This window comes from Anser cygnoides, chromosome 22 (genome assembly GCF_040182565.1).
Source record: "Anser cygnoides isolate HZ-2024a breed goose chromosome 22, Taihu_goose_T2T_genome, whole genome shotgun sequence".
NCBI lineage: Eukaryota > Metazoa > Chordata > Aves > Anseriformes > Anatidae > Anser > Anser cygnoides.
In genome coordinates this window covers 2846463-2868402 of record NC_089894.1, presented here as the reverse complement: position 1 = coordinate 2868402, position 21940 = coordinate 2846463, and the positions used below count along the sequence as shown (strand labels likewise).

The 21940-nt window shown below is 50.2% G+C and overlaps 1 long non-coding RNA gene across 2 annotated transcripts; it reads right to left on the bottom strand.

Annotated features, from left to right (window-relative positions):
- Positions 1–4841: 4841 nt before the first annotated feature.
- LOC106046920 (uncharacterized) lies at positions 4842–7884 on the bottom strand. Of its 2 annotated transcripts, none has more exons than XR_010826289.1 (3): positions 7245–7884; positions 6262–6339; positions 4842–5641 (listed from the first exon to the last, which is right to left on the bottom strand). It is a non-coding gene; the product is annotated as an uncharacterized lncRNA (long non-coding RNA). The 2 variants fall into 2 exon arrangements; XR_001213508.3 differs by having other exon boundaries at positions 4842–5418.
- Positions 7885–21940: the final 14056 nt, after the last annotated feature.

Here is a 21940-nt window from a genome sequence, read left to right as displayed (position 1 = left end):
GCCTGTTTGCGTGTGTGTACATGTGTGTGTGTGTACATGTGTGTGTGTGTGTACATGTGTGTGAGCGTGTTTGCGTGTGTGTACATGTGTGTGTACATGTGTGTGTGTACATGTGTGTGTGTGTACATGTGTGTGTACGTGTGTGTGTACGTGTGTGTGTACATGTGTGTGTACATGTGTGTGTACATGTGTGTGTACATGTGTGTGTGTACATGTGTGTGTGTACATGTGTGTGCATGCATGCATGTGTGTGTCCATACATGTGTGTGCATGGGTGTGCGTGTGCGTGTGTGTCAGTGTGTGCATCGTGTATATGTGCGTGTGTACATGTGTGTGTGCAAGTGTACATGTTTGTGTGCATGTGCGTACATGCGTGTACGATGTACGTGTGTGTACATGTGTGTGTATGTGTGTACATGTGTGTAAATGTGTGTGAGTGTGTTTGCGTGTGTGTACATGTGTGTACGTGTGTGTGTGCATGCGTGTGTGTGGGGGGTGTGCACGTGAGTGTACGTGTGTATGCAAGTGTACATGTATGTGTGCATGTGTGCATGTGTGTGCGTGTACATGTGTATGTGTGTACATGTGTGTGTACATGTGCGTGTGCATGCATGTGCATGGGTGTGCGTGTGTGTGTGTTTGAGTGTGTGTGTGTGCAGGTATACATGTATGTGTGCATGTGTGCATATGTGCGTGCGATGTACGTGTGTACAATGCACATGTGTACATGTGTGTGTACACGTGTGTGAGCATGTTTGTATGTGTGTACATGTGTGTGTACGTGTGTGTGAGTGTGTTCATTGCTGTCCACCAGTGCATGCATGTGCATGTATGTGTGCACATGTGTGCATGCCTACGCATGTGTTTGTGTGTGTGGGGGTGCATTCAGACGTGGGGGTGAGGGCACGTGCGTGTGTGTCAGTGTGCAGGTGTGTGCACGGGCGTGCGTGTGCGCAGCCCGGGCGTGACAAAGGCTTTGTGCGGCGCTGGGCACTGAGCGACCCCGGGCACAGCCACGCGGGTGAGGGCCGCGCAGCGCAAGGCCTGCGGCACCGGGGCCTGCGGTGCCCTCCTGGCCCTCCGGCCGCATCCCTTTTGGCCCACACGTGGTGTGGCGGGGAGGGCAGCGGCCAGGCCAACCCCCAGATGGGATGCGAAAGGCTTTTTATCTTCTAGCACCGGATTGGGAGTAATAAAGTGGATGTTTAACAGACCTTCAGCTGGAACTGCAAGTGAAAATGGGCACCCTGAGGGGGACGGGGCCCTCTGGCAGCTCCGGCGTGCTGTGACGGGCCTCATAACAGGGTGGCCGAAAAATCCCAGTGTTCACGTAGGGGTGTTCGTTGTTTCTTGTTTCTCTTTTCCATCCCATGCTGCTAGGCTGCTGCTCGTCGCTGCCCTGCAGCTTGTGGGGTCAGGGCTGGCCCTGAGCTGCTTTGTGGCCGTGCCGTGAGGAGTCCCTGGAGGGGCTCAGATGGGGAGATGTGGAAACGCTGCCAAGTGCCCTGCTGTCGGTCTGCTTACCCAGAAATCAGGCCCCACAAGCAGGGTGTCCCCTTTGAGCTTTGCTTCATGAGCACTAGATGGAGCAAAGCACCAAAAAAGTGAATTTTCCTGTTAAATTACATCTCCCACATCACTGCTATTTGAGTCAGTCCTGGTGGTAGACCCCCACGTCTGGAAGAAATGGGGATGAAAGGAGGTTTGGGGGCACTTTGTGCTCCCTGCTTGGGGCTATCCTTGCCTGGGTCTCGCTCTGCCTCCCTGCCTGCATGCTTCCACCGCATGCACCATTATTAAAATCCGTGTCTTCCCTTTGGAAGGGCTGACACTTCATTAAGCAGAACATGAAGCCCTGCTCCAGTGGCAATTATAGAGCCGCTAATAAACCTTAATGAAATCCCATGAAAGGCTGAAATACCAATCGACACAAACCACATTAGTTCTCTGAAACGAACCCCGCGTTTATCAGCAGTGACGCGTGGAGCCAAGCCATGCTCAGGGACTGTGCCCCCTGCCTGGGAGCTCTCCCCCCGTGACACCCCCTCTGGGCCGGCTTCGTAACCTCGGTGCGGATTGGGTCACTGTCTGCCATCCCACTAAGTCTGCCACCAGACTTTGGGGAGGTTTTCCAGGATTTCACGGCAATTCAGGTGCCACATAGTCCCAGTCATAGAATCATAGAATATCCTGAGCTGGAAGGGACCCACAAGGATCATCGAGCCCAACTCCTGGCACCATGCAGGTCTACCCCAAAATTCAGACCATGTGACTAAGTGCACAGTCCAAACGCTTCTTAAACTCCGACAGGCTTGGTGCAGTGATTCCTTCCCTGGGGAGCCTGTTCCAGTGGGCGACCACCCTCTCAGTGAAGAACCTCTTCCTGATATCCAGCCTGAACCTCCCCTGCCTCAGCTTGACACCATTCCCACGGGTCCTGTCACTGGTGACTAAAGAGAACAGATCGGCGCCTGCCCCTCCACTCCTCCACCCTCATGAGGAAGCTGTAGGCCGTGATGAGCTCTCCCCTCAGCCTCCTCTTTTCCAGGCTGAACAGGCCCAGTGACCTCAGCCGCTCCTCATGTGTCTTCCCCTCTAGGCCCTTCACCATCTTTGTCACCCTCCTCTGGACACTCTCCAACAGTTTTACATCCTTTTTGTACTGCGGTGCCCAGAACTGCACAGCGTCCATTTGGTGAAGGCACTGGGAGCAGTAAGAATGATGCTGAGTTTCCTCTCCAGCACCTTCAGCAGTGTCCAGGCACTGGGACACATCAAAATGGCAAAACTGAAGGTGACAGTGAAGCCTCTTTTTATCTCCGTTATCAGTGAAGAGCTTCCTGCCAGCACACTCCTTCACAGAAATAGGTCAGCAGAGGATCCTTTCAGCCCTTTCCCTCTCCTACAGGGCTTGACCTCAGCGGGACTTTGTCATGGTCTCGTTTCTGGTGGCTTCTTAGCTCAATGGGATGGCAGCAATGCTGGGTTTTGATTTTCCTACCTTGTTTCACAATGGGCCACACTGGGCACCAGTTTCCTTTCTCATAGGAATGCCATGCTCCAGGGCTCAGAGCTGCTTTTCCTGCTCATTGGTAGGAAGGAAACCAGAGACAGAAACATCACCTCTTTTTTTTTTTTTTTTTTTTGTCCTTTTTTTTTTTTTTTCCTTTGCTGAAATGTAAAAGATGCCACTAAAACCAAATAAACTTGGGGAAATAAGGTAGATAAACAAAAGGCTTACAATGAAGAAATGCCAGCACAACAGCAATTTAATTTGCCTGCACGTGTGCTCTGCAATGCAGTCAGTAGGTACAAGGCGTCCTGCCGTGATGCTGCAGGGCCCTTGCACAAACTATGGGCTTGCGGGGAGAGAAGGCGAGGATTGGGAGGATTACAGCTTTATTGCTTTTCCAGCGCATTTTTTGTTCCTGTTGTTTTACCGTGAGCACACAGAAATCCCCAGGGCTTGGAGCTGAGCACGGCCAGCTGAATGACCTTCTGCAAGTTGCTCCTTTTCCCTTTTTTCTCCCACCTTTTCCACACGGTTGCGGTGGTAAATGCTCCATCCCAGCCGGCCTGGTGCCCCCTCTATGGGGCAGAGGCTGCTGATGCATCACGGCCTTGCTAAGCAGAGCCAGGCTGCATAGGAACATCTCCTGGGGGTTTCCAGGCCCACGGTGGGTGCACTTTGCAATCATTTTATTGCTTGAGAGATCCTGCAGCTTGATCGCTGCTTCCCTGCTTCAATTCATCTCCAGGGGGAAAATCCTGCTTTCCTTTTCCCCTTAGTGCTGAGAGCCTGGAGGTGCCAGGGGAGCTGATGGGACATGGGGTGCTCGCAGCAAGCTCTGCTCAGGGAGCTGATAAGGAGCCCACTGGGCTTTGGGCAAACTCCGGTACCCTCCCAGCACCACGCCACCTCCTCTCATTACTCTGACACTAGTTTGATTTCCCCCTGTGACATTTTCCGAGGTGTGGAAGCCCCAACATTTACTTTGCTGGAGTTCCTCTTCAAATTTTGAACTTTTCCACTAACCCACCAGGTGCCAGATCATTAGCACAGGGTCAAAGCGCAGAGGATGCTGATTAAAAGACCTTCTCCTTGCCGACTAGGAGCAAATGTAATTATCCCAGCTTCTTTTCCTATCATGTGGCACAAACTGATGCCTAATTAGTGAGGCCCTGTTCATCAGCACAGACGAGGCTTGGTGCTGCTCTGGACGGGCTGCCTGTTAGCACAGACTGCAGGGAACTTCCTCTCTGGATGAAAAGTCAGGAGCATCTTTTGCATATCTTTCAATTAAACCTCCCTGTCTGGAGGTCAGCACAGTCCCTTGAGGCAGATACGATTAACATATAAATTGCAAATCCATGCCAGTGGCCAATTTGTGCTTTTGGGGATGGAAGTGAGATATTTAGCTTATCACAGTCACACTCTTGGGAGATGGAAAGACAGGCAGGGGTGGCGGAGGAAGGCAGCAGGGAAAAATATCGTTTGGTGAGCAGCCTTGGTCGTGTCAAAGAAAGGCCAAGATGACTGCACAAGTCTGTAAAAATATCCAGATTTTGCAAATTCTACCAGTTACGTTTTATTTCTTGGGGGACTGAAGCAGTTTGTCGGGTACAAGCCATAGACCCGGTCTGGACTGATGACCAAGGGCCCTTTGTGTGGGTATCCCCCAAGCGGGACACGAACATGAGCTCTGGTGAAGCAGCAAGGCTGTGCAGGCTGACATCCCCAGGCTGACATCTCCTGCAAATGGAGAACCTGCCTTTGCTTGACCAGGAGGAAAAGGAGCCTTCCAAGCCCAGCAGGTCTTTTTTTTTTTTTTAAAAAAAAAAAAAAAACTTCAGCCCACTGATATTTGAGCTCCAACACAAGGAACGGCCCCTGCCCAGCTTACGAGGAGGTCCTACCTTTGGGACACCTTGTGAAGACCACTTTGGACCTTCTCCTTGGCCACCTCCCGCAGGTGTAGGTCTCCCAGCTGGGAGCCTGAGGCTCTCATCTCTCCCTGGTGTGGTGGTTTTTGAAGTCCTAAGCTGGGCGTCACCACTCAACCTCCCTTCTCTTGCCACGGAGAGGAGCTGGAACAGCTCAGCCAGATAAAGCGCTGACTTTGCTGAGAAGGGTCCCCTTGCTAGGATGGAGTGGCAAACCCTGCTCTCAGGGCTGCAGACCTTGTTTTCACACCTTGTGCTTTTTTCCAGCATTAGCAATCCTCTGCTTCATCTGATCCGGACCTGAGCTGACGACTTCCAACCTGAGCTGAGGAGCAGGGAGCTCACTGCTTCCTCACTGAGAGCTCCTGGGACTGAAGCAGAAGAGGGAGATGTGGATGGAGGATGAATGACAACAACTAAATCATTCTTCCAAGCTGATTAGTGCAGAGCATGTTGGAGTCAGGCTTGAGAGAGCTGGAAAAAATGAAGGAAAAGGTTCCAGCTAAGGGATGGTGTTCTTATCTTTCAGCATTGCTTTTCACAACCTCCAGAGGTTCCCCAGCTCCCGTCACGTGGCAGCGTTGAAGACGGTGGCTGCAGCATTTCCCAGCCTGCGGGGATATTTTTAGAGGGAGCAGAAAGTTTTGCATGAACCTCTGGGCAGATCTCTGCTGTTTGGGTGGCGTACAGGTCGTGTCTGTCAAAAAAATGACAGAAACCACAACTGGGCTGGATCCCACATCTTCCACCACATCACCGTATGTGCAAGAAGAAGCCAAAGAGAGGGGCCACAGCCCTCTCCCACCACGCCTGGGATCACGCCGTCACCAGGTAAAGACCCTGTGGGGCTACATCGCACCCACAGCCTCCAGCCACGTGCATCTTGCAGGCGGCTGGGTACAAGCCTGCTCTGTCCCGCTCTGAGCCCTGCCATTTGTTCGTTAGGGATGATTTCCCCTCCTGGCTGTAGGACCACGGGCTTCGTGGTGCCCCTCTACATCTCAGGGCTCCACAGCCTGAGCTGGCTGCTGCTGGAAGTCTCCCAGCCATGCGGGTGCTGTGGCAAGCAGGCTCAGAGGTCACCAACCCCCCCACCCAAGCAGGTATGTTTCTCATTTTGGAAAGAAACCTTTCTTTTCAGGTGATTCTCGAGCTGGCTGCTGCAAAATCTCCATCTAGCCATGAGTGCCTGTAAGCACATGCCTGCCCCAATCCATCCCAGCTCCATCTGGGTCCAGCCCTGACACAGCCCTGCCCACAACACACACGGTCAGGATTTGAGTTATCAGCCAGGGAACCAGGTTTTAAATTATTTACCTGTGCAGGGAAGGCTTCCTTGTCAGGAGGGGTTTAAACCGATGCTGGGAAGATGACTCCAGTTTAACCTTCTCCGGGCTGTAATGAGATTTAATTTGTCATCTCACCGCGGCGTCGTTGTTCAGTGAATGTAAGCTTTCAGGCTGACTCTGGAGCCTGTCAAACTCCATCCCTGCTAAAGGGTTTTGTGATGGGCTTGGGATGGGTCACACTGCCTGGAGGCTGGGGACAGTTGCTCTTGGTCCCCTCTGTCCGCGTGCGTTGGGTGGCAAAGGCTGGGCTCGGCAGGCAGCTCAGCCACGTGGCACTTGGTACTGTGGGATGGAGCTGGCACAAATCCCTTGTTTTGCGGCACGTCTCAGCCAAGAAGCTTTGAGAGTATCGGCTTAAAACCACTTGTTAATGCTGAAAATTTCAGATACCAAGAGCTGGGAAGCTGCACCCCTGCTGGCAGGTGAGCCAGGTCCCCCAGCAGAGCCCCAGCATCATTTCCAGCCCCATCGCTTCCCCCCATGCCGCTCCAGCAGCGACGGGCTGCCCCACTGTGCTCCGTCTGCACAGGCAGTGACCCCAAGCCACCCTCACCTTCCTAGGCACCTGGTATTTAAACAGATTAAATCTCTCTCTCTCTCTCCTTTTTTTTCCCCCTCTTTCTTTTCATTTTTATCCCTTCACGGGATAGCATTAGGTCAGGAGCATGCCAGAGGTGCCGATCCCAGTGGAAAACCTCCCCTCTTCCCCAAACCACCCGTTGCCACTGGAGGGACTTCGCATCAGCATCAGCCCCTCCACAAACGCTTCGTGCTTGGGCACAAGAGGGCACTGAAACACCACCACGATGGGATGGTTTATGAATGCAAATGGTGCTGCCGCAGCCATGAAAACCCTTCTGCACCTTCCCTGGCTGCAGACGGGGGGGGGGGGGGGTGAGGAGGATGGTCCTGTCCTGCACCCTGACGTGCATGCCCATGTTGCATCCTTACCATTAAACTGCATCATTTTAGGAGCCAACACTTCCTCCTGTGTGAGCAGAGCTGTATTTCTGGGCCTCGGACACCATCGCTTCCTGGGACACCCAGCAAAGCAAGAGCAACAAAATCCCTTCTGCTTCGTTCTTGCTCAACTCAAACACCTGCTCTGTGCTTGCAAAACCAAAGAGCACCTTCGTCTGCTGGGGCTGGAGCAGGTGGAAATCACCCATCTGTGCTCTGCAAACCAAAGAGCGCTTAATTGATATTAATCTAATCAATGCAAATCATATTAGCTCTCCTGGAAACACTGGGTCTTTACCAATAGCAGCACTGACTATTCTATATAAATCAAATTTACCAGCCTATAAACATTAGCACATCCCACAGACATATTCACCCTCATAAAAACATCAATTGCTGCCTGACTATATTAGTGGAAATAAATTACAGAACTTTATCTCTCTGCCACGATTATGGGCAAAACCACATAAAAGAGACACTTGGAAGACGCTTTTGTGTCGATTGTTACAGAAGCTGCTGATGCTGTTCTGCTTCTTCAAACCACTATGAATTGCATATAATTAAGGGATTTGAAAACCTTTGATGACTAAACGATAAAAATGCCCCCTCTGCAAACCCTGAAGCACCTGTGTGAGCAATTTTGTGCAGGTGAGGAGAATAAAACCAACTTACTAAGCATCTCACGTTGGAAGGGGAGCATAGGATAGGTTCTTTTATGCTGCTCCTCCAGTGAAGGATGAACAGGAGAAAATGTCTGACTGGGGGGGGGGGGGGGGGGAGAGAGTTTGTGCCATTCAGCTCCTCAGAAAGATGGCTGTGAGGTGACTTTATTTCAGTGTGAGCATCTCTAGAGCAGCAAAGTGTCCAGTGGAGAGAGACACAGGAGGGAACTGGATGAGAAACAAGGCTTGTGCTTCAAGCAGGCAGGGTGATTAACCATGTGAGCAAACCTCTTAGGGAAGGGGTGGGTTTTCCTGCGGAGACTCGATGGTTTTCAGAGAGATGTTTCATTCCCACGTGAGTTATTGGGGAACTTGGGAAGATGGAGTGGCCTGAGCTGCCAAGAAGGTTGGTCCCAATGACTGAACATCGGATGCTCCTGTGAACCTGTGGCCGGAGGAACGAAGGGTTACGTGGGGAATTGAAGCCTTCAAAGCCATGGGACGTGTCTGCAGGTGTCCCCATGCAAGGGACAAGCTGTACCTTTCCCAGACCCTCCAGGGTACCCATGGGTCTCAAACCACATTTCTCTCACCACCTCCTTTGCCTGATCCTTCTTCCCTCCTTGGTGCTGGTACCCAGGCTGGTTTAATGTGCTCTGCAGCAGATGAGCCTGGGGACACCTTCTCCTTAAGTGAAGACCAGCTTGTTGGCTTCTCTGCTAGTTTCCCACCCCGTAGGGTGTTGCCGGCTGTCCCGTGTCTGTCTTTCCTTCCTGAGCAGGGTTTTGTCTTGCGTTTTATCCCATATTCAGGCTGGGTGACAGCACGGTGCTTGCTCCCATCAGGCGGGAGTTAGAACAGGTCTCCCATTTTTCTGCACCTCTCTGCTCTTTTTATGGAGGCCCTATCCTCCCAGGCTGTCTCAGGTACGCAGCAGTCCCGTTACCATAGTAATGTCTCGCCGTCTTGCAGCCTTCAGCGCTCGCATCCCGATAACGGCCCTGCACAGGAGAGCAGTGCTGCTGTCCCCCTGATGCTCGCAGTGGAGGTGGGCACTGGGACAAAAAAAAACGTGAGTGAGAGGTGGGGACCGAGCAGCCCCTGGAAGTCTCACAGACCTGGTGTGGTTGCCCAGGTGGTGGCCAAGTGGCCGGGTCCACTGGGGACCTTCCCTGGCTGCTCATCTTCACCCTGTCTTGGGTCTCTCAGCTGTCCCTGCCGCTTACCGCCTTGTCATTTCTCCCTGTGCTCGGTGACAAGAAGTGATTAAGGGGTTTAATAATTTGGATTTCTCCCTTGCTTCTGTCCAAGGCTGTTCAAAGAACAACAAAGTGACTCCAGTACGATTATGGCAGAGTACAAGCGCCCAGGGATGTTTCCTTTGGCAGCGCATCCCTTGCTGTGCTAATAACCACGAGGGCAGTGACGCCTCCCTGGGGCACGTCTCTGAGTACCCAGGGTGGGCTCCTCCTGGGCACGTATAAAGGCTGCACAGCCGTTTGCAGTGGATTTTTGATGTGCTTTCCTTTGGGTGAATGCAAAATAGATGCATGTGCCTGACAGCTGGGCTATAGAGCCCTTGGTGCTTTGTAGGTTATTCATTGACAGGGCCGGCGTTTAATGCAGGAGCCTGGCTCCAGCCCAGCCTGCTGGGGCTTGCTGTGATGTCTTAATGCTGTACCTGCCCTCTGGCAAAGAAAGCACAGAAACCTGATGCTGTAGGGCTGCCGGAGGGGCAGGGAAGCTGGCTCGGGGCTGGAGGCAACAGTCTTTGTTTGGAGTGGCTGGGAGCTTGGCTTTCCAGTAAAAGTGAGAGTTTGGTGCTCAAAACCGGGGTGTGGGGGGGGAACCCTCTGTGGCAATGTGATGCCAGGACGAGTCTTCAGCAGGTCTGAGATCACAGCTCAGGGCCTCCAAGGGGGTGCAATCACCCTGTTATGGTGCCACATTACCCATTCCACCAGCCTGGATTTGCCTGGATCTGCACCCAAATGTGTGGTCAGCCTGTAAAAGCTGGTTCCCCCCTAACATGCAGCTGGGGCAAATGCTGGCATAGATGAGCTTTGGAAGGCTCCTGTCTATGTGCAGTCCAGCAGATCCCTCCAGCCGAGCCCTTCTCCATCAGTCGACGGGAATGGGATGCTGCTGGGTCTTTATCCCAAAGCCAACACCCCCTTGCAGCACCCAGAACCCCGCCACATGCCTTGGTCTAACACTGACTAATTACTGGAGCAGTTTCCAGCTTGGACAGCTAGGAACAACATAAATCCTTCTGTGGAGGCTGGACTTCATGGGCAGAATGGAAAAAGTAGGAGGCAGCCAACAGTGGGGTCTGACCTGCCTGTCCGACTGGCACTGGTTGGACGTCCCGACAACTCTAACCGACTTACTGCTGGTTCTGCAAATTGCCCTATTAATGACAGTTCCAACTCCAGGGTGTGCAAATTATCCGGCTAATGACAATTCCAGATGCACTGAGTGCCTTGGCTTGTTCAGAGCCAGGCGGGAAGTCAGGGAAAGCTGAAAGGTGAGGAGCAAGAGCAGGATGGGATGCCACCATCTCGCTGGCAACTGCTTGGCTGGACCCTTGTCTGGGAGGTTGTCCCCCGTGTCCTGCTGTCACCGTGCCTCATGCTGCTGCTGCTGGTTCACCCTGCTGCTCCTCCTCCTGGGTGTAGGTGCAGGATGGGCTCTCCCCATGGAGCAGGAGCGAACATGGACCTTCCTCCCCAAGTGTCCATGCACAGGGATGCTCGGGGACAAGGAGCAATGTGCAGAGGGGATGAGCCCATTCTCTGCAGTGTGACAGTGTGAAAGCTGATGTAGAAACCAAAGAGAGGGCATCTGGTCTCCACTGATTTAATTAATTAGTTAATTAATTTTATTTTTTTTTTGCAAGGAGGGGGCTGTGGGACAGGGGGTGCTTTCTGAGCCACCTGGGTTTGCTGGAGCTGAGTCCTGTCCACCAGCACTGCAGCAGCTGCTTGCGCAGCTCCTGGGCTGAGGGATGCAAATAGCTTTGGTATGTCAGAAAAGGCTAACAACTGCTTAATTGGACTCCTCTGCATGCTACCTGCATGTTAGCAGCTGGTTTGGCTCATGACCAAGGCAATCCAGGCTCATGGAAGCTGTTGTTCCCATGCTAGCTCTGAGTGAAAGCATTTCCCTGGCTGACTCCGGTGCTTCGGTGGCTTGGGTTTATCTGAAACCAAAATGAATCACCCTTTAGAGCAGCGGGTGATGTGATAAGCAATTAATAACTCAGCCACAGCATCTTAAAAAACACTTTCCTTGCTGGCGTGCCAGCATTTTGGCAAGCCTCAGGACATGGGGTCATGAGGACAGCAGTGTCTCATCTCTGCTGGTTGATGTTCAGTGGGGGCGAGGGGATGCCTGAGCTGCCCACTACACGTGGGATAGCTAGGTTGAGGATTCAAGCATGTTTCTTGCTTTCTGGCTCCAGGGTTTATTATTTTCTCTGAAGCTGAACAATTTTATCAGGAGCTGCACAGCAGTATCCCCTGGTTTTGTGTCCGGTGTCTTCGTGAGTGATGGACTGAGAGCATCCAGTCAGAGGGAGCGATGAAAACCTCTCCCCGTGCACACCAACAAAGTGTCCCCACCACGGCGGGACCTGGGACCTCTCGTCACTGAACTCCATCAAACTGCAGAGCAGTGTGAGGGCTGGTGGAGGTCCTACAGCTTTTGTGGTGATTCTTGGTCGAACAGAGAAGAGCAGCCCAAATTAAGGCCTTGCCCAAGAGGAAAATGGGCAGAACCTGGCCGTTAGATTGGGAGTTTGGAAGCAGCCAGTCGGCCAAGGAGCAAGGTGTTGGCCTCTTCTACAGGACATAGGAAGGAGCTGGTGTTACTGTGGGATGCAGATTTAAGGCACTGAGCACAACAATTCATGAGAAATCAGACTCTCTCTTAATTCCACAGTTCACAGTTTTTTTTGTTGTTTGTTTTTTTCCCTTTGGTATAACTCTGGATTTTCTTATTATCTGCCTAAAATGGTGATCCCTTTCTAAATGCTGCCAGATGATAGATGATGGCAATGAGTTCCAGAGGCCAAGTGTGTCATGCCATTATGGGTTTCTCTAGTGAATTTTGCTTAGCTGTTTCAATCCCTTGCTCATGGTATGGAGCTTCAGAAGAGCATGATCCTTCCTTTGGTGCAGAAAGAAACCCGATGATGGAGCTGCCCACCAGGAAGTCATGCTCAAGGTGGTCCTGAGCACTTCTTCACCCACTGATATGTCTTCAGCTATGTCCAACCATAGCTTTAAAGCATCCATAATTAATACCTCTGCTAAAGACAAACAGTGTTCAGGAAGATTTATCACTTCTTCTCTTGTAATTACCTGTCAAAATTAAAATAATGGCCTTTTAGAAGGAATGGAGAGTTTTTTTCTTTAATTAATTAAGTATGCAGCTTGTCATGCAAAATCAAGGTCATCAAGAGAGAGATGCAGATGACTGCCCCACTGGCGCAGCTCTTCTCACAGCCCAGCACATCCCCTTGGGGGAAGAGTGGGGAAAGCCATCTGAGGAAAGCAGAGTGCATTTACTCGAGCATCTAGGTCCTGGTGGACCTTAAGGAGCTGAAATGATGTATTATATGTGTATATTCTCTGCGCTAGAGGCCCATCAGCCTGTGCACTCTGGACAAGGATGCTTAGAGGAATCTGTCCTGGGCCAGTCTGTGCAGGCACAGACGGAGACACGGTTACTACCCCCAGGCGTGGCTTTGTCAGCAGAAGCATTGCGAGAGCTGGTGTCGCATCCAGCAGGCAAATCCCCCCGTACAGGTGGGCAGCACTGCTCTCAGGGAGGTGTGAAACAATCTCCAGTTGCAGCTACTCCCAGCGGAACCCTGTGGGGCACAAGGGACTAGGACAGAGGCTGTCAGCACGGCAAGGACGCTGCTTTTCGATCGGGACCTCAGCATCCCTGTGCTTTAAGATGCTCTTCTCTGGGGAGCCGGTGAGCTGGTTGTGCAGGCTTATTTCCCTCTGATAACAGACTCTATTAGCATGAAGTATTGCTTTCAGTGCTCCGGTGAAAAATGTTAGCTTTCTTCGTGAGAGGTATCTATTGGGTTAGGATTACACTGCCCATAAATAATGGAGACAGGCTCGATTCCAGGCGCTTTCCCAGCCCATAATTGGAACACCATTATAAATTGTAAACATCTACTTTGTACTATAAATGCACCTTTAAATGCAGCAGACAGGGGATTGTCACGGACTGGCTGCCCGGAGAGCGTGAAGCAGGCCCCTGGTGTTGGCTCCAGGAGATGAAGGGGAGGGGGGCTGCAGACGTCCTGTGGGGCTCTGGGGGCAGATCTTCAAAATCTGGGGGTGCCCTTGGTCTGCTTCATGGAAAAGCTCACAGAAGTAGAGCCCCCCTCCCCCCCCCCCTTTTTTTTCCTTTTTTTTTTTTTTGTGTGTTTTCTTTGTGGAGAAGTAATCCTGCTTCTATATCTTGTCCTTGAAGCTTGGCTCTGTGTTTTTTGGTTTGCCCACATCTCAGCATCCTTTTCCCCATCCCACATCTGAAGCCTGCAGCAAGAACCAGGCTGGATGTGGAAGGCACCTGCAGAACATGTGGACTTTTAATTGGGAAAGAAAATAACCTGAACTTCTGAGGAAGCAAGACCTTCTCCTGTAATGTGTTATTTTTGGCTTTTCATTTACCGTGTGCCTTTTCATCCTGCTGAAATGCTAATTTTCCATCAAAAAAACAGCCAAATTTATATTTTTCAGCCATCCCTGCTCTTCATTTAAACTTTCTCTGGAGGCATTTATAGGGTGCGAGAAGGGTCCTGCAGTGGCAGTGGGGGCAAATGGCTCATTTACCTCCCCTCACAATATGTGGTGACCCAATGTTGACATTTATTTTAATGTATTATGGGGCTAATGATTTTTATAAACAAGATCCAGCCATCAATGTGTTTGATTTCTCCAGAAATCAATCTCTAAAGGAGCCAGTGACCTTCTGCTGGCTGCTGCAGTTCCACAGATGCTCAAGGAGGCTTTCTGGCACAGCAGCAGCCGGAGGGACCTTCATTTCCAGCATGCAGAGGTGCAGGAGAAGACCTGGGAGTCCAGGGTATGGGATCACATTGCCATGTGGGATATAGGACAGAAAACAGACGTACATCTCCAGGAAACTGGCTTCAATGGTGCACTTCCTAAAAGTGCTTGGGGCAAAGAGCACAGGATGCTTGGCGCCACAGTAAAGGGGATTGGAAATGATTTGGTTCTGGTGTTGAATTACCTTCAGAGTGAAAAAAAGAAGGCATCAAAGTGGGCTTTAATCTAGCAGAGAGAAGAGCAGGCAGTGCTCATAGTCGTGACAAGAGGTCCTATCTCAGAGTGGGAGATCTGGAGGACGGGGCTATCGGATCTGATGGTGTGGAGGCACCCGGCAGCTTGGGAAGTCCCTGAACCACTGATGGCCACAAGGTGACCAATGGAGCCAGGAGGAGGCTTGCTGGGGACATCTTCTCCTTGCCCCCAGGCAACATTTGCTGCTGAGGATCAAAAGGACCTGGGCTTTGGTCTGAGGCACAAAAGCATCTGTGCCATCCTGTGCCTCCTCGTCCCTTCTGGAGCATCATGCTGGAGCACCCCTGCAGCAACCGCCTGCATCAGAAGCTGGCACCCAGTCCTGCAGAGCAGCAGAATTAATTAGATAGCAAAGCCTGAGCGCCGGGCAATGCTCATTTTCTTCTACTTGTACTTTGGTATTGTTTATTAATTAGATAATATATACAAGTTTATGTGAATCTCATTTCATATCCCAGCAAATTTGCTGGGCAAATATTAATCGCTATAAACACCAAGAGACTAGCAGAGCCATGAGCGGCTTAGGTTTATTAAGAACAAATCATGCTAGACAAACTTAATTACATTTTTGATGGAACTGCTAAATTAGGGGATGAAGCAAAGGAAGTAGACATCCATATATCTTGATATAGCTAAAACTGCAAAGCCTGAACATGAGTCCTGTCCACAAAAGGGAGAATGCCAGGGCTGTATTGCAGCATGGTGGAGGTTTGCATTGCCAGCTGCAGCTCTCTGGAGTTTCTCTTCCTCAGGTATCCTTGGCTGTGAGCTGGGAAAGATCCTGGAGGATATTAATGAGGATGCTGCACCATTTTGGCAGCAGGCTTGTTTTTCTCCTCACCCCGTGCATGGGCAGCTTGCTGCAGTCAGGGTTCAACACGTAGTCAAGCCCTGCCATCAGCAAGAGAGATTTGTGCTTAATGCAGCCCCTGGGACTGCCAACGCTGCTATGGGGGATAATGCTGTAATGCTAATATCAGCCTAACTCCGTAACAGCTCTGCCAGCACGACTGTTACAAAGAGAATAAGAGAAATGGCAGTAAACGCTCGCCCTTATTAAGCCCCTAATCCCAGCTCTTTTTTTTTTTTTTTTTTTTTTAAATTTTCTTCCCACTAATCAGTTCAGACATTGATGGAATAAATTGTTGGGTTTATAAGTTGATTTTCCCTTGTTTCATCTCAGATCAGGTACGTTGGTGTGAAGCAGGGAACAGGACTCTGGGAGGGCTCATGGCACCAGGGTTGCAAAGGGAAGTTGAGATGGTATCAAGAGGGTCATTCCCATTTAGATGGGGTAGTTTGGGCTCCTGCATCTCCTGTCCCCCTTCTACCTGCATTGAAGCACCCCTGATCCTGCTTGGGTATCGTGCAGACAGGCAGGGCTGCCAGTGGAGCAGCATAAGGGGACAAGCCACCAAACCTGCCCCAGGCACTAGGGGCAAGAGCAGCATCTTTCAGCAGCATGTTGCTTTTGGGGTACTTCCATACCAGCAAAAGCCTTGCACAAAACCATCACTTCGCATGGCCTGGATGAGCTAGAAATGGGGAAAAACAAAACAAAACAAAACAAACAAAAATTTCCCTGCAGTCTGACCATGCTTTGTGAAGATGAATGCTGCTACCAGCCTCCCCGGCAGCACCACCGAGCTCTGCTGCCATGCCTGGGTGGGTTTTCAGAGCGTGCTGACAGCAAAACCCCCTCCTCAGCTCAGCAGCTGCCCCAGGATGCTGTGAGCCTGGGAACCCATCCCTGGGGCATGCTGAATGTTTCAGACCTTGCTGTTTTATCACAGCACCTTCATCAGAAGGATGCCATCTGCGTTGCCTTGTTTAGCCTGATTTGCTTTGTTCCTGGCCAGGAAAAGCATTTGATCACCTGGAGCAGCCGTTCCCTTTGTTCAGCAGACCTGCGTGCTTTTACGGCGCTTACCTTCAAAGACAGAGGGGTTTGAGAAGGAGGGAGAGCTTTGCGTGCCGCATGGGGAGGCTTTTGCTGGGATTTGTGTGCTTTTGCTGTATTACTGCAGCCATGAGCCTGGGTGCCTTTGAAAAAGTTTCCATTTCCATTACAGGAATGAAAATGCAGTCATTTAATGTTTTCATTTTTTTTATTTATTTATTTTTATTTGCTCCTATCCCCTTCTCTTTTTTCTCTCTCTTCTGTTCCTTTCCCTAAGAGGGGAATAATGCTGATGCGCTGCAATGAATGCTGTTGCTTCATTTTGGGGTGCTCCACTCCCACGGTCCCTGAGTTGATGGCCATAGAGAAATCAGGAGCTTGGAGCTACATACTCAAGATGTATAAAAAGCATGAGGTTGTTCAAACAGAATCACTGGTCCCTTTTATTCCTTCTTTGCCCTTTGAGCACTGTTTCAAGGTGTTTTATTTTATTTATTTATATTTATATAAATATATTTATATATTTATATTTATATATTTATATTTATATATTTTTATATATTTATAAATATTTATATTTATATTTTATATATTTTTATTCTTCTCGGATTCCACAGAATCTGGGAACCTGCTTGAAACAACAGGGAGCGCTGATGTTCCTATGGAATGATGAGATGCTGGGGCTTCAAGGAACAGCCTCGCTCCATGAAGCTGGTGCCAAAGCTGAGACGCAGGAGCCCCATGGTTGGGATGGGTTTGGCTCCAGATTGGGGCCAGGAATTCAAGGGTTTCCTCTCCTTTGTGGCACAATTAAATAGAATTACTACCATGGGACTTTCTAAAGCAGGTCACTGCTCTCTTCCCCTCATCACCAGGATCCCAAGGAAGTAGTGGGTTCCCTGGAAGTGGGGCAAAATCACAAACTTTTGATGCAACCTCTTAAAGGTCTCACCCTTCCTTCTCCAGAATACCTTGGTTTTATCCACCAATATGAGCCATGCGGTCATGCTTAAACATCTTCAGCTTATCTCTGCACTTCCTCTTTATACCTCAGGATCCGTGAGTCATTTCTGGTGTATGTTGGGTTGTTAATAGCCCTGGGTGTTCACAGGGTCCAGCTCAGAGAAAAGGGACAGGTCAACCCAACGCCAACACCCTCTTATCAGAAGGCAAACAGCAAATCCGAGGATGTGCAGCAGCTCCGTGCACTCTCAGCCTTTCCCAACAGCAGGTGCAAAAGGCACAGACTCTTCCCAGGGAAAAACTCATTGGAAAACAGAGATTTTAGCATCTAGGAGCTGGGAGCAGCTGCTTGCAAAATAAATGGGTGTGAAGGGGCTTGATAACGTGATGAGCCAGGCAGGTCTGCACCACCTGCCCCTGCAGCAGTCCAGTTTTGCACCACTGTTCCGTTTTTTTTTTTTTTTTTCAGCTGAACATAACCCAGGTAAAATTGATTCACTGCCTGGAACTTTGTAACGAAAATTAATGTCTTCAGTACAGAGCTGTTGTTTTCTGGGTGCTTGCAAACCAACAACCAAAATGTAGTGTGGTGTAAAATCAAGGTTACCTATGCTTTGAATGTTAACGTTTTGTTGTTGTTATTATTTTAATTGTTTTGATTTATGAAGTGTTTCTCTACCAAATTTCCCTGATATCCATCATGATTACTGCAACTTTACTGAGCATCTGGATGAAGTTCATCCGAAAAATGAAACACGTAGCTGGTTTTGGAGAGCTGGGCATTGCTTTTACGGACACTGGGACATTGTGGGTTGGTCAGAGCAGGGCTTTGCAGAGGTGGGATTGCAGAGGTGGGATCACAGCTCTGTCTTCTGCTGGTTTCATGCATGTTCGTTAGGGCTTGGCATTTCTGTCCCCAGGGACATAAGGAGGAAATTTTCTTACATTGTCTAACAGGTTATGGAGCTACCATCTGATAAGGTGGCAGGTGAGGACCATAACCTCAGTATCTTAAGTGGCATCAGCCAGAGCATTACGTCTGGCCACAACTGGAATCAAAACATCACAATTCAGATATTCTTACCGAGGAAACATCGTCGGCACATGCACGCAGAGTGGTGATGGGACAAAAATTTGAAGGCACCATCAGAGATTCCTCTACACCTGGAGGAGCATCCCCTGGCTGTTGGGAGTCCTCAGAGGAGCTCCAACAGTGAAGGGATTGCTTTGGGCAACCAGCTAAGGAAGGAGTTCAGAAAGTGCTTTAGCACCATTACGGCTTGAAATGTGTTATACAAATGAAAATCAGATGTTACTCCCCTGAAGGCCTGCAAAGGGCTTTCCTAAATGGTGGCCTATTTGTATACATCCAGCTGAGAGGTCTAACCTCAGGAGTCAGTTTGTGCAGCAAAACTGATTAAATTCTCAACAAAACCAGTTAATTGCATGAAAACTCCCCATTAGCTGAGTTCCCATCCACAATGAACCCTATTTGATAAAGATGCATAATAACGAAACTAACCTGGGACCAGAGTCAGCTCTTCTGAGGAATTTGTGCTGCCGATCAAGGGTGTGAAGATACTCACTGGGATGGAAGAATAATAAAGCTTGAACCAGCCTTTAGCACTGAGGGCTGGTGGTGCAGGCCAAAACAATGAAGTGACGATATCTTTTAGAAGATGACATAAAACAATTAATCTTTGGATTTACTGAAACATGATAAAGCCAACCATGAATTGTTACAGGAGCAGAGTTTGTCCTCAAACAGCACATCTGCAGCACCATTGCTGCTTTCTGAAGGCTTCCCTGGAGAACCTACTGCAGCCAGTTAGGAGCCTGGTGCTGAGGTGCAATCCATGGCTAAAAAACCCAGCCATGAACTAGGACAGTCACTTGTGGTGACCAGTCCCTGGAGGTGACCTTTAGCTGCCTCTTCAAGAGGGAACACAGCAAGCAACAGCAACCAAGACTTTGCTATTGCTCTGGATGTCCTGATAGTCTTGCTGAGCCCCCAGGGCATCAAACCTGCCCCTACAAAGTGGAGAGTTGCCCATATCCCTTGCAATACCAGCCAGCATGCTGGGGGTGATGCATCAGCCCCCCGGTTTCCTCGCAAGAGAAGGGCTCGGAGAATCCCATGGACTCGGTAGGTTTCACTCTAAAGGTAATCATTGTAAGCTCCAGCAACTATTTGTTTACCAATGGGGGATAAAGGGAGAAACCCTCTGAAACTGCCCTTCACACAGTCTTGCTGAACCGAGCAGGGACCAGCTCAGCCTTCAAAGCCAGTCTGCAAACTGGGGAGTCTGGTGGGGGTGGTGTTGAGCATTTGTTTCTCTACATTTATTGGGAAAGAGTTTTGCAGGGTCTCTCCTGCCCTTCACACTTCTGCAGCTGATGCCTTTTAAAGCTCTCAGGCCCCCTGCCAAGGTGCCAAGATGAAAGCAGCAGGGAGAGGGGGAGGCTGAGTGCATCAATATCATTACTCCGTCCCCACCATGAAGGTCAGGATGGGAACAACGGGGATATGGGGACACCAGTACACAGGAGCCAGCTGCTCTCCTCCTTACGAGTGTCCAAATGTCTCTGGTGGGGACCAGCACCCTGTAGGTGAGGACAGCAAAAACATCAACCACAGCCTGATGGGAGCAGGGCAGGAGTGTGAAAAAGAGAGAGCAGAGAGCTGCTGTGAGTGTCCTTACAGCTGGGGAGGGAAGGATGTGGTAACGTGCAAGAGAATCAGGCTGAGAGGCTGCATGGCCACGGGCATCTGTGCTGCAGTTCAAGGGTGTTTGTATAAGTAAAGTAAAAACTTTCTTCTCCAAAGAAGCCACTCTCCCTGGTCACATGCATGCACACACGTATGCACATACACTTAACAGCTGCACACCTGCATGCACACACACGCACATGTTTCTTTCTACTTTCCTGCACTGGCCAGCCCTGCATGCTGTAGATGAGGTTCGTCTCACCTCCTTTTTGATCCCTGCGATGCTGACGCGGGGGCTGAGCTCATGCCTCTGCTCCTCCTTTTTGATCCCTGCGATGCTGACGCGGGGGCTGAGCTCATGCCTCTGCTCCCTCTCACAGCTAAGGCATCCAACCCACTTTAGCTTTCTGCCTCCTGGGGAAGCTGAGCTGGATGCAGCAAGGAACAGGCATAATCTGTCCTCTCTTTTCTTCCTCCTGCCTTTCTGAACCCCATTGCACAGAGCTACCAAGGCATCTCTGGCTCTCACCCAAGTCCTCATTGCTTGGAAAGCCTTGGCTTCTGGCTGCTCTCCCTTTACCACTGACATTATGGATTTTACAATGATTTTTTCCTTGTTCCTGGCCACAAAAGTGCTGTTGTTCCTGCTGCTGAAGCATCACTGTAATTGCATTGGGACTACTCCTAGATATTCCCCTTGGCTAGGTGAGTCTTGCAGCTGATCCATATTAAATGCAACATGAGTGTGTTGGACACCCTTTCCTTAATTTTTATGTATTATTTTTTTTTAGTAATTAAAACTAGTTCCAGGTGACTGGGTGGATACTCTCAGAGGTTTGGGGGAAGCAGGCTGAGTAGAGGCGATGCCTTGTGGGGGCTAAGCATGGTGCAGGAAGGACAGGGCTCTACATGGACACCGCAGGTGCAGAAGGACCCACAGAGCCCTCCAAGCTGACATTTCCCCCTGCAGAACCCAACTGCTCACCCAGCCCAATTCGCTCCTTTTTAAATAAATTTCTTAAGTACCTAACAGACTTGTCCAAATGCCCCCATGCAATTCGTCAGCACAGTTTGGCACTTTTTGCAAGCAGAATCTTCCCTGCCAAGCTCCCACTTCCCTTCTCCTTTAGGAATGGTGATGGGATGGGTCCACTTCTGCCTACGCTGTGCATCCAAGCAGCTCTTTGAGGATTTAATTATTACGGGGGTTTTAGGAGTGTGGGATTTGCCCATCCATTGAACACCTCTGCACCACCAAGTCCCAACTTTCCAGTTTGGTTGTGCGCAGCTCCTTCAGGTGAACTTCAGCAAGGTTCAGCTCCCAATGAAGGTCACTGAAGCTTTAGGCTTCCCATCCCGACAGCGAAATACAGCTGAGGAGGTCTCTAGGAAAACTTGCTCCGGGAGCACGGTCCACCTTTCTGGTTGCAGCCCACTTCTCGTGATGCCCATGCCTTTCAGCAAAGCGTGGCAGTGGTCCCCCTGGCTTGGCTGCAGGGGTTTCCACCACATCAGCACCTGTCACTGCCTTCTGGCTCTGTGTTTTGTGGATTTGAATTTTCATGGCTAAGTCAGCTGCATTGTCCACTGTGCTGCTTCAGCCCTGTAGGCAGGTGGGATGGAAGCTTCATGGGGAAACCACTTGTTTTCCTGCACTCCTTTCTTTCTATTAAAGTGACAAATCATTAGTACCATGCTAACAGAATCCTTTTGGTTTCTCTGAACTGTCTCCTAGCTGTCTGATAAATTGCTTCATAAAGGAGTAAATGAACCTGGCTGGTGATCAATTGCTATCCAGCATCAGTGCAGACAGTAGCAGCACTTCTCTTCCCTGGGGTTATCAGCAGGGATGGACACTCCCAAAGGTCCTGGAAAAGCAGGGAGCAAGGGAAACAGAGAGGCTGAGCATCACTGCATGGCGCGAGGCTCTCATGCTCAGTCTTGGGATGCAGGTGAGTGGTGTCTGCAGGCCTGCATGTGCTGCTTTCCAGCTGAGAGCATGCTCCAAGCTGGTAGCTGGCAATGTGCTGAGAGTGTCTGGGAGGGCAAGAGAATGCTGCTGGGATGGTCCGATGTGTGCTATGTGCACAGCAGACTGG